We start from the raw sequence: 13335 nt of genomic DNA on the forward strand, positions 1-13335 counted from the left end.
CCCTATCAGGGTACTTGGTCTGCGACCCAGCTAAGCTTGGCATTAGCAGTAAGGCGCGGTGGGGGCGGGCTCCAACAACTCTGTATCTCCCTGAAGGGCTCTTTGTGGATTAATTGTGCTTAACCTTTTCCGGTGTGTGTGTGCTGTCACATTTACATTATGTCAGGCAAAGAGTGTGTTTCATGTACAGTGGAGTGTATTTCCTCATCAGGGGGCTCACTACTGGGTACTCAGGGCAGTGCACCTTCCCAGAATAGTGAAGCTGAACCGGAGTGGGTAAATTCTCTTAAAGAAATTATCTCCACGCTTTCTACAAAATTGTCCCGCAATGATAAAGAGACGCAATACTTAAAACAGACTGTGGATGAGTTTATGAATAGAGACTCAGTCCCCAAAACAGCATCTCAATCCCCTCCCATTTGTCCGCAAAAGCGATCTCTGGCTCATATCCTGCAGTCTGACGCTGACAGGTCAGACATGGAGGAGGGGGAGGTGGACTCAGAGGAGGAGGATGCAGCTCTGTCACAGGGAATAGAGGGGGTCATTCTGAGTTGATCGCTAGCTGCCATTGTTCGCAGCACAGTGATCAGGCTAAACATCGGCATTTCTGCGCATGCGTATGCACCACAATGCGCAGGCTTGTCGTACGGGTACAATGAGCATTGTGGGTTTGCACAGAGTGTAACGAACATTCCAGCCGCACGGCCGAACGCAAGAAGATTGACATGAAGTGGGCGTTTCTGGGTGTCAACTGACCGTTTTCAGGGAGTGCTTAGAAAAATGCAGGCATGGCAGAAAAAACAGGAGTAGCTGGGCATTCGCTGGGCGGGTGTGTGACATCAGAAGCCGTCCCTCCGTCGTTAGAATCAACACACACGAAGAGTAACTACAGGGCTGGTCTTGTTTTGCACAAAATGTTTTTGCAGGTGTTCTGCTGCACAAGCGTTCGCACTTCTGCAAACCAAAAATACACTCCCCAATGGGCGGCGACAATGCGTTTGCATGGCTGCTAAAAACTGCTAGCGAGCGATCAACTCAGAATGACCCCCAGAGCCTTATAGAGGCTATCGGCGATGTTCTGCATATTCCTGATACGGTGTCAGAGGAGTGTGAGGTATCTTATTTTAATGTAAAAAAGAAGTCCTCAGTCACTTTTCCTGCGTCAAAGGAATTGAATACTGTTTGAAGAACCGTGGGTTAATCCTGATAAGAAATTTCAAATCCCTAAAAGGTTGCTCTCATCTTTTCCTTTTCCTTTGGAAGATATGAAAAAAAGGGAAAATCCGCCCATATTGGACACAGTCTCTAGGCTGTCACGAAAGATTGTATTGCCTGTCCCTGGTGCAGCCTCCCTTAAAGACATGGCTGATCGTAAAATTGAGACTACATTCAAATCATTGTACACAGCTGCTGGGGTGGCCCAAAGACCCACTATTGCATGTGCGTGGATCACAAAAGCCATTGCTAAATGGTCAGGTAACCTAATTGAGGGGTTAGATTCCTTGCCTAGGGGGGATGTTGTTTTACTCCTGCAGCATATACAGGACTCTGCAAACTTTATGGTGGAGGCCATAAAAGAGATAGGCTAGCTTAACGCACACACCACCGTTATGGCAGTGTCGGCACGCAGAGGCTTGTGGCTACGCCAGTGGACTGCTGACGTGGACTCCAGGAAAGGCATGGAAGCCCTACCATTCACGGGAGAGGCCTTGTTTGGAGATGAACTAGACAAATGGATCTCCAAAGCTACTGCGGGTAAGTCTACGTATCTTCCTTCGCAGCCCCCCCAACCAAGAAGGCTTATTCAGCTTCTAAGTTGCAGTCCTTTCGGACGGCCAAATTCAAGGGTAAATCCAGAGGTGCGTCTACGTCCTCCAGCGACGCAAGAGGTAAACCACGCAAGCCAGCAACTGCAGGCGCTCAAGAACAGAGCTCAGGCTCTGATTCCACAAGCCTTCAGCATGACGGTGGACTGCAATGCCTGGAAGACTGTCAGAGGTGGGAGCCGACTACGATTCTTCGGTCAGATCTGGTCAAGTTCATGCCAGGATCCCTGGGTCATGGATCTTATTTCCCAGGGCTACAGACTGGAGTTCCAAGAGCTCCCACCTCACAGATTCTTCAAATTAGGCTTACCAGTTTCACAAGAGGCAAGTATAACTTAACAGCATGCCATCCACAAACTGGTACAGACTCAAATCATTGTTCCAGTTCCACCTCATCTGCAAAACAAGGGGTACTATTCCAACCTGTTTGTAGTACCAAAGCTTATTCTGAACCCCGTACTTACGAGTGTTCAAATTCAAGATGGAGCCTCTGAGAGCGGTAATCTCAGGTCTGGAGGAGGGGGAATTCCTAGTGTCTCTGGATATCAAGGATGCGTACCTTCACATTCCGATCTGGCCGACCTCATCAGGCTTACCTATGGTTTGCACTGCAGGACTGTCACTACCAGTTCGAGACCCTGCCATTTGGTCTCTCCACGGCACCGAGGGTGTTCACCAAGGTGATGGCAGAGATGATGTTTCTACTCCGCAAACAGGGAGTGAACATAATTCCGTGCCTGAATGATCTCCTGATAAAAGCACCGTCCAGGGAAAGATTGCTGGATAGCATTGGTCTCTCAACAAAACTCCTCCAGGATCACGGGTGGATTCTGAACTTTCTGAAATCTCACCTGGAGCCAACACGGAGGCTTCCATTCCTGGGAATGATACTGGATACCGAGTCGCAGAAAGTATTCCTTCTGTTGGAAAAGGCATTGGTAATCCAGTCGATGGTTCCGAATGTCGTGAAGCCAACCCGGATATCGGTGCATCTATGCATTCGCCTTCTGGGGGAAATGGTGGCCGCTTATGAGGCGCTTCAATTAGGAAGGTTTCACGCAAGACCCTTCCAGCTCGATCTGTTGGACAAATGGTCCGGATCGCATCTTCACATGCACCGGAAGATCCGTCGGTCGCCAAAAAGCCAGGATCTCCCTCGTGTGGTGGCTACAGACTTCTCACCTCGTCGAGGGTCGCAGTTCGGAATTCAGAACTGGATTCTGTTAACCACAGACGCAAGCCTCAGAGGTTGGGGAGCAGTCACCCAGGGGGTGCAGTTTCAAGGAAGATAGTCAAGTCAGGAAGTCATCCTTTCAATCAACACTCTGGAACTCAGGGCCATATAAAACGCCCTTCTGCATGCCTCACATCTTCAAGATCGGGTCATTCAGGTCCAGTCGGACAATGTGACGGCGGTGACGTAGATAAACTGACAGGGCGGGACGAAAAGCAGAGCAGCAATGTCGGAGGTGTCAAGAATTCTCCTCTGGGCAGAAAAAAATGCTGTGGCTTTGTCAGCGGTCTTCATTCCGGAAGTAGACAACTGGGAAGCAGACTTCCTCAGCAGACACGACCTGCACCCGGGGGAGTGGGGCCTTCCCTGGAAGTGTTCAGGTGCTTGACACGTCGATGTGGATATCCACAAATCGACATGATGGCCTCTCGTCTAAACAAGAAGCTCAGGCGGTATTGTTCCAGGTCTAGAGACCCACAGGCAGTGGCGGTGGACGTCCTGTTGACTCCATGGGTCTATCAGATGGTGTATGTGTTTCCTCCACTTCCTCTGATCCCAAGAACTCTAAAGCGAATAAAAAGGGAAAAGGTTCAAGCAATACTCATTGCTCCGGACTGGCCAAGAAGGGCCTGGTATGCGGACCTTCTGGAGATGCTCCTTGAAGATCCATGTCCTCTACCTCTTCGCGAGGATCTTCTGCAACAGGGTCCGTTCGTCTATCAGGACTTACTGCGACTACGTTTGACGGCATGGAAGTTGAACGGCTGATTCTAGCCAGGAAACGGATCCCTAACAAGGTTATCCCAACTATGATCCAAGCCAGGAAGGGGGTAATGTCTAAGCATTAGCATCGTATTTGGAAGAAATACGTCTATTGGTGTGAGAGAAATTATTCTGTGGTGGAATTTCACCTGGGACATTTCCTGCTTTTTCTGCAGGCAGATGTGGATGTTTGCCTATGTCTGGGATCCATAAAAGTTCAGATTTCAGCCTTTTCCATTTTCTTTCAAAGACAATTGGCTTCTCTCCCTGAGGTCCAAACTTTCTTAAAAGGTGTTCTGCACATCCAACCTCCCATGCCTCCCACAGCACCTTGGGATCTCAATGTGGTGCTGCAGTTCCTCCAATCGGACTGGTTTGAACCGATACAGGAGGTGGACGTAAAATATCTTGCGTGGAAGACCGTCACACTGTTAGCCTTGGCTTCAGCAATACGTGTGTCGGAGCTGGGGGCTTTGTCTCACAAAAGTCCCTATTTAATTTTCCATGAGGACAGAGCTGAACTCAGAACTTGTCAGCAATTTCTTCCTAAAGTGGTGTCTGTGTTTCACATCAACCAACCTATTGTGGTTCCGGTTGTCACCAACACCTCTGCTACTTCAAAGTCTTTGGATGTTGTGAAGGCTTTGAAGGTGTATGTAAAGCGAACAGCTCGTCACAGAAAATCGGACTCGCTGTTCTTTATGATCCCAATAAAATTGGGTGTCCTGCTTCAAAGCAGACAATTGCACGTTGGATCAGGCTTACTATCCAGCATGCTTATTCCACGGCAAGTTTGCAATGTCCAAAATCTGCACAGGCCCACTCTACTAGGTCAGTGGGTTCTTCCGGGGCGGCTGCCCGGGGTGTCAGTTCTACAAGTTTGATACTTTGGCCTCTGAGGACCTTCAGTTTAGTCAATCTGTTCTGCAGGAACCTCAGCACTCTCCCACCCGGTTTTGGAGCTTTGGTACATCCCCATGGTACTAAATGGAACCCCAGTATCCTCTAGGACGTAAGAGAAAATAGGATTTTAATTACCTACCGGTAAATCCTTTTCTGGCAGTCCGTAGAGGATACTGGACGCCCGCCCGGTGCTTTGTTCTTCCTGCACTGTTAGTTGGTTAAGTAATGTTGGTTTAGCCGTTGCTGTTCCTGTTTCAAGTTTGGTAAGCTTGGCTTTCCTCTTGTTGTGTGTGCTAATTTGGAATCTCACCACTATCCTTATCTATCCTTCTCTCAAAGTATGTCCGTCTCCTCGGGCACAGTTTCCTAGACTGAGTCTGGTAGGAGGGGCATAGAGGGAGGAGCCAGCCCACACTATCAAATTCTTAAAGTGTCCATGGCTCCTTGTGGACCCGTCTATACCCCATGGTACTAAATGGAACCCCAGTATCCTCTACAGACTAAGAGAAAAGGATTTACCGGTAGGTAATTAAAATCCTATTTTCTCAGTCTACCGTGGGAAAATCTGTTTCCTACCGTTGGCCGCACCAGTTCTGAAATGGACATACGATGGACCAGCATTCAAGTCCTTTACACCTCACTCGTTTCAAGGCTGTGCTCAAGGTATACCCATACACAATAGACGTGGTAGAGAAAGTGGTTTTCAACAAACCACTACCCGTCGTCAACACACAAAGCCATCTGACATCCAGACGGTTGAGTGGATCCGCACTTCAGTGTTCAGAGATACAAAATTGAATTTGATGGTCTACCACCAATGTGGTTTTTCAAGACCTGTCTGCCTGTATCAGCAGACAAGAAGGCAGTTCTGCAGACCGTTATTCAGTCTCTAGTAGGTTCGGCAGTTTTAATTCTGGTACCAGTACACCAACAAGGTCAGGGTTTTTTTCCCCAATCTTTTTGTAGTACCACAGCCGGACGTATCGGTGAGATGGAATCCCTGCGGTCAGTTAGTGCAGGTTTAGAATCACTGGAAGTTATGATTTCGCTAGATCTCCAGAATGCGTACTTACACATTACAATTTGGCTCCCTCCTTAGGCCTACTTAAGGTTTGTAGTACAACAAACCCATTAACCATTTCAGGCTCTACCGTCTGGCCTATCCCCAGTGCCTCCGGTATTCACAAAGGTGATGTCTGTAATGATTGCTCATCTCAGGTCTCTGGGAGTGATAATAGTTCTGTACTTAGATGACCTCATCTCAGATTTCTAAGATCAACGATTTTACATGCCAGAAGAGAAAGCACAAAGTCTTCGTCATCTGGTACACTTAGTGCTCAGACCACGGACAGTCTCGGTGCACTTGTGCATTCGACTGTTAGGAAAGATGGTGGCGTCTTTCAAAGCACTCCAGTTCCGAAAATTTCACTCACGTTCTTTTCAACTAGATCTTCGTCTAATGACCAGGCTCTCATTTACAAATTCATAAGATAGTGCAGTTGTCTTCAAGGACCAGAGTATTACTACTTTTAGTGGCTCCAAATACAAAATCTTACCATGAGAAAAAGGTTTGGCGTCTGGAATTAGATAATTCTGCTGACGGACACAAGTCTCAGAGGTTGGGGAACAGTGGTCCTACATTGTCAATTTACGGGTCTCTGGTCAGATCGACAAAGATTACTGTCAATAAATGTCCTGGAACTCAGGGAAATTTACAACGCTCTGCGTCAGGCAGTTCAAATGCTCCAGTATCAGACTATTCAAGTTCAGTCAGACAACACAACGGCAGTTGCATACATCAACAAACAAGGGACTCGAAGTTGCATTGCCATGTGAGAAGTTGCTCAAATCCTGTTTTGAGCCAAGCATCACCAAGTGATATTGTCGGCAGTGTTCATTCCAGATGTGGACAACTAGGAAGCAGATTATCTCAGTGTCAGGATTGTCATCCAGGATAATGGTAAGATATATATGACAACTGCGCTGTATATGAAAAAAAGCTGCTCAGTTTAAAATTGGTACGATTAGAAGCGTGTAACGAGCGCTACTGTTTATGAAAATATAAAATGTGTATTTGCCATAGAAAATATATATATATAAAATATATGTAAAAAAGTATGTAAAAAAGAAGAGTGGCACCTGTAAAGAAAGAATTTCTGTTAGTTTAGCGGTATGTTTACAACTCCTTTTGGAGTAAGTGGTTTGAGCTCAGTCCGTTCCGGTTCACAGTTTGAATTGTGAAAAAACTAACTGTCCCTACCTCCTAGTCAGTCCCGTGCACAAGTAGATGTTGTGGTCCTTCAACCTCAATCCGCTGCGTCCAGCGGTAGAGGATCACGGCTTGTGATCGGGTCGCGGCTCGATGACGTCACGCTGCGGCTAGGCGTCGGGAAGTTCAGGCCGGGAAGATAATGGTCTGTAGCTCTATGCCTCCAACGCGTTTCGTGCGTCCCAGCGCACTTAATCATGGATGGCATATCCATTTCCTGATCCTCTATTTATATTAAAAAAACTTTATTGTTCATTGTTAAAAAAACGGAAGTACGTACAGGAAGTTGGATAAAACAGGCGGCAAGCATGTGCTCCTGTTTATATATATAAAATATATTTCTTTTTTATTTTTTTGGTGCCACTTGTGTAAAATGTAAAGAAATTGTGTTTAAAATGACAAATAACTTGTGTATATTATAAAAAAGCATTTAATTCGATGTCAATATTAAGTCCCTGAGGTATTAATGTTTTCATTTCAAATATCCATCTTGTTTCATTTTTCAATAAATCTGTCACGATATTTCCCCCTCTCCAATTGTTTGGAACTTTTTTTATTCCCAAGAATTTTAAACCATGTGGATCTTTATTATGAAAATCAAGGAAATGTTTTGACACACTATGTGTGACAAGTCCTCTTTTTATGTTGTAAATATGTTCGGCCAATCTTATTTTAATTTTTCTTTTTGTTTGACCGATATATTGTAGCCCACAGGGGCATTCAATGAGGTAAATCACTTGTTCTGTTTCGCAGCTTAAATGGTCTCTAATCTCATATGTTTTTCCTGTTTGGTTTGATTTAAATTGCTCCTCTGGTTTAGTTGTGGATTTATTGAGATTTTTACAAGCTTTGCATTTGAGACAGAAATGGTAGCCTTTTGTTTCTTTTTTCATTGGCGAGTTTCTCTGATGACTTTTCACAAGGTTCTGTTTAATATTTCTTGCCTTTTTATATATGATTTTTGGTTTATCTGTTAGGCAGTCTTTCAGTTCATTGTCCAATTTTAGAACATGCCAATGTTTATTCAGCATGGTTTCTATCATGTGGTGATTGCTGTTATATTGGGTAATGAATGTAATTTTTTCTGTTTGTTCATCAGGCTTTTTGTCTTTATATTTTATAAGATCTTTTCTATCCATGCTGTCAATTCTAATTTTCTGTTTGTTCAGTTCCTCCACTTTATATCCTTTTTGAATGAAGTTTTGCATCATATTTTTACTCTGTTCTTCATAAGTTTCATGTTGGCTGCAGTTTCTTTTAATTCTTTGTAATTGACTTGATGGTATGCTTGATTTCCAGTTTTTATGATGGTTACTTGAATTCGGTAAGATGTTATTACCACTGACTTCCTTTATATGTGTTTTGGTGTTGATTTGATTATTCTTAATGAAAATTTCCAGGTCCAAAAAGGTTACTTCATCTTTGCTTGTATTTATTGTAAAAACAAGGTTGATGTTATTATTATTTATGTGCAGTTTGAATTTCTCCAGATCTATGTTGGTTCCTCCCCAAATGAAGAAGATATCATCAATAAATCTATACCAACAAATTAGGCTCTCTTTGAAAGGATTATTTGTCCAAATATTTTGGTCCTCCCACCTTGCTACGAACAAATTCGCGTAGCTGGGCGCGAATGATGTGCCCATCGCTGTTCCGCACTTTTGGCGATAGAATTGACCGTTGTTCCAAAAATAGTTATGGTTCAGAATGAAATCAATATTTGCCATGATAAAGTTCACCTGTCGGGTAGGAAGATTGGATTTATTCAGATAGAATTCAGTGTGTTCACAACCTATTTCGTGATTAATGCATGTGTATAATGATTTGACATCGCAAGTTCCCAAAGTGTAGTGATCTTTCCATTGTGTTTCTGAAAGAATCTGTATAATGTGGATGGTATCTTTGAGGTAGCTTCTTTGTGATTTTACGATGTCTTGAAGAAAGAAGTCGGTATATCTGGATAGATTTGAAGTAATGGATTGAATTCCTGACACTATGGGACGTCCAAGCGGATTTATGGGGTCTTTATGCATTTTTGGTAAGCAATAAAAGGTTGGAATTTTAGGATTTTTTTCCATTATGTAATTGAATTCTTTCATGGTAATAATTCCTAATTCTAAGCCTTCTTGGATTTGTTCTCGAAGTTTATTTTCATAAACACTGGTGGGGTCTTGATCCAGTATTTCATATGTATCTTGGTCCTCCAAGAGCCGTGTCACCTCTCTTTCATATTGTTCCTTGTTCAAGATGACGATACCTCCACCTTTGTCAGCTGGTTTTATTGTGATGCTTTTGTCTTGTTTCAATTCTTTTAGTCCTAATCTTTCCTCCTTAGTAATGTTTAATTTCATTTTCGGCTTCTCTGGTATTTTTTCTATTTCTTCTTCCAACAGCTTTTGAAATGTCTCTAGGTGTGGCCCTTTACAATATGTGGGATTGAAAGTCGACGGTGGTCCAAATTTAGTGTGTTTAAATTCATCTTCTTGTATGGATGGTTGTGGATTATTATTTTTTGTGAAAAATTTTTTGATGTTGCACTTTCTTACGAATTTGTGCACATCAATATATAAGTCAAATTTATTGATTTTTGACTGTGGGGCAAAATTGAGTCCCTTCTGTAAGATTGAAGTTTGTGCTTTTGACAGTGTTTTATTGCTCAAATTGAATATTGTTGGTTTAGTTTCAGATGTGATGTTTGTTCTCTTTGTTGTTCTTATTCCTCCTCTTCGTCCTCTCTTTCTTTTTCTCTGGCGAAGTTCTCCCTGTATTTCTTGTTCGGGATTCTTTTGTAATCCGGAGGTTTCTGTGAACCCTGGTTGAAGTCTAAAAAATAGTCTTCATCTGTTTCTTCATCTGAATCCTCACAATAGTTTCTTTTAGTCGATTGTTTTCTTCCTTGTGGTTTTTCCTGTTCTTTTTTTTGGATTGTCTGTATAAGTGATTGAATTTCTTCATTTTCTTCTTTCTCTGCTGCCTTTTTTCCTGATGTGAATGAATCTTTTATAAGTTTATATTGGTTTGTACTAAAACTGAAATTCCTTTGATTGTATGGTTGATAGTTCCTTGTATATCCTTTATTTTTTGGATATTGTTTAATTAATGGTTCTTTTGTTTGTTTAAATTTTGATTGCTGCTGATCCTGATATGTCCTATTCCTCTGTGTGTTGGTATAGATGTTTCTTGTTGGCTTATCTTTTTCTTGAAATTTACGTGAGGGAGGCTCTCTCTTTGTATTTTTATTCTGGAGGTAAAATTCCATTGCTTGTAGATCCCTCTTGAATTTTCGTTGTTTCTGGAGGATGATGTCATCTTCAAGTTTTCCTATTTTTTCATTCGTCATACGCATAAGGTTCTTGAAGTCCTCCATAGTTGATAGACTTTCAAATCTTTTTTCAAAAACTTGAATATTTTCATTGGTTTTTACTAGTGTAATGGATCTATCTTCAATGATCAATTTTATTAATTCTATCGAACATGTGTCCAGAATTTTATTCCATTTTTCGTGGAAATTTTCCTGTATTGGTAGGAAGGTTGCTGCTTTTGCAATCCTCAGACCTTTTGGTATCATTCCATTTTCTAAATATTTTTGCAAGGTTGTAATTTCCCACCATTGTCGCACTTCTTGAGTATAATGTTTTTCTAGTTTTAAAAATTGGGTGCAGAACCGTTCATCTCCTGCGGGGGGGTCAATGGGTATAATATTTTTGGTGAAAATATTTCCCAAATCGTTCCTTTTGTGTGAAATATGACGAGAGGTATATTGTGTCATGTTATACTGCAGCAGTTGATAGACAAAGATACAGTAAGATATATATGACAACTGCGCTGTATATGAAAAAAAGCTGCTCAGTTTAAAATTGGTACGATTAGAAGCGTGTAACGAGCGCTACTGTTTATGAAAATATAAAATGTGTATTTGCCATAGAAAATATATATATATAAAATATATGTAAAAAAGTATGTAAAAAAGAAGCTATTGCTTACCAAAAATGCATAAAGACCCCATAAATCCGCCTGGACGTCCCATAGTGTCAGGAATTCAATCCATTACTTCAAATCTATCCAGATATACCGACTTCTTTCTTCAAGACATCGTAAAATCACAAAGAAGCTACCTCAAAGATACCATCCACATTATACAGATTCTTTCAGAAACACACTGGAAAGATCACTACACTTTGGGAACTTGCGATGTCAAATCATTATACACATGCATTAATCACGAAATAGGTTGTGAACACACTGAATTCTATCTGAATAAATCCAATCTTCCTACCCGACAGGTGAACTTTATCATGGCAAATATTGATTTCATTCTGAACCATAACTATTTTTGGAACAACGGTCAATTCTATCGCCAAAAGTGCGGAACAGCGATGGGCACATCATTCGCGCCCAGCTACGCGAATTTGTTCGTAGCAAGGTGGGAGGACCAAAATATTTGGACAAATAATCCTTTCAAAGAGAGCCTAATTTGTTGGTATAGATTTATTGATGATATCTTCTTCATTTGGGGAGGAACCAACATAGATCTGGAGAAATTCAAACTGCACATAAATAATAATAACATCAACCTTGTTTTTACAATAAATACAAGCAAAGATGAAGTAACCTTTTTGGACCTGGAAATTTTCATTAAGAATAATCAAATCAACACCAAAACACATATAAAGGAAGTCAGTGGTAATAACATCTTACCGAATTCAAGTAACCATCATAAAAACTGGAAATCAAGCATACCATCAAGTCAATTACAAAGAATTAAAAGAAACTGCAGCCAACATGAAACTTATGAAGAACAGAGTAAAAATATGATGCAAAACTTCATTCAAAAAGGATATAAAGTGGAGGAACTGAACAAACAGAAAATTAGAATTGACAGCATGGATAGAAAAGATCTTATAAAATATAAAGACAAAAAGCCTGATGAACAAACAGAAAAAATTACATTCATTACCCAATATAACAGCAATCACCACATGATAGAAACCATGCTGAATAAACATTGGCATGTTCTAAAATTGGACAATGAACTGAAAGACTGCCTAACAGATAAACCAAAAATCATATATAAAAAGGCAAGAAATATTAAACAGAACCTTGTGAAAAGTCATCAGAGAAACTCGCCAATGAAAAAAGAAACAAAAGGCTACCATTTCTGTCTCAAATGCAAAGCTTGTAAAAATCTCAATAAATCCACAACTAAACCAGAGGAGCAATTTAAATCAAACCAAACAGGAAAAACATATGAGATTAGAGACCATTTAAGCTGCGAAACAGAACAAGTGATTTACCTCATTGAATGCCCCTGTGGGCTACAATATATCGGTCAAACAAAAAGAAAAATTAAAATAAGATTGGCCGAACATATTTACAACATAAAAAGAGGACTTGTCACACATAGTGTGTCAAAACATTTCCTTGATTTTCATAATAAAGATCCACATGGTTTAAAATTCTTGGGAATAAAAAAAGTTCCAAACAATTGGAGAGGGGGAAATATCGTGACAGATTTATTGAAAAATGAAACAAGATGGATATTTGAAATGAAAACATTAATACCTCAGGGACTTAATATTGACATCGAATTAAATGCTTTTTTATAATATACACAAGTTATTTGTCATTTTAAACACAATTTCTTTACATTTTACACAAGTGGCACCAAAAAAATAAAAAAGAAATATATTTTATATATATAAACAGGAGCACATGCTTGCCGCCTGTTTTATCCAACTTCCTGTACGTACTTCCGTTTTTTTAACAATGAACAATAAAGTTTTTTTAATATAAATAGAGGATCAGGAAATGGATATGCCATCCATGATTAAGTGCGCTGGGACGCACGAAACGCGTTGGAGGCATAGAGCTACAGACCATTATCTTCCCGGCCCGAACTTCCCGACGCCTAGCCGCAGCGTGACGTCATCGAGCCGCGACCCGATCACAAGCCGTGATCCTCTACCGCTGGACGCAGCGGATTGAGGTTGAAGGACCACAACATCTACTTGTGCACGGGACTGACTAGGAGGTAGGGACAGTTAGTTTTTTCACAATTCAAACTGTGAACCGGAACGGACTGAGCTCAAACCACTTACTCCAAAAGGAGTTGTAAACATACCGCTAAACTAACAGAAATTCTTTCTTTACAGGTGCCACTCTTCTTTTTTACATACTTTTTTACATATATTTTATATATATATATTTTCTATGGCAAATACACATTTTATATTTTCATAAACAGTAGCGCTCGTTACACGCTTCTAATCCAGGATAATGGGCCTTACATCCAGAAGTTTTCCAGATGTTAGTCTTGCGGAGGGGTTACCCGAACGTGGATC

The sequence above is a fragment of the Pseudophryne corroboree genome, chromosome 4, assembly GCF_028390025.1.
Source record: "Pseudophryne corroboree isolate aPseCor3 chromosome 4, aPseCor3.hap2, whole genome shotgun sequence".
Taxonomy (NCBI): Eukaryota; Metazoa; Chordata; class Amphibia; order Anura; family Myobatrachidae; genus Pseudophryne; species Pseudophryne corroboree.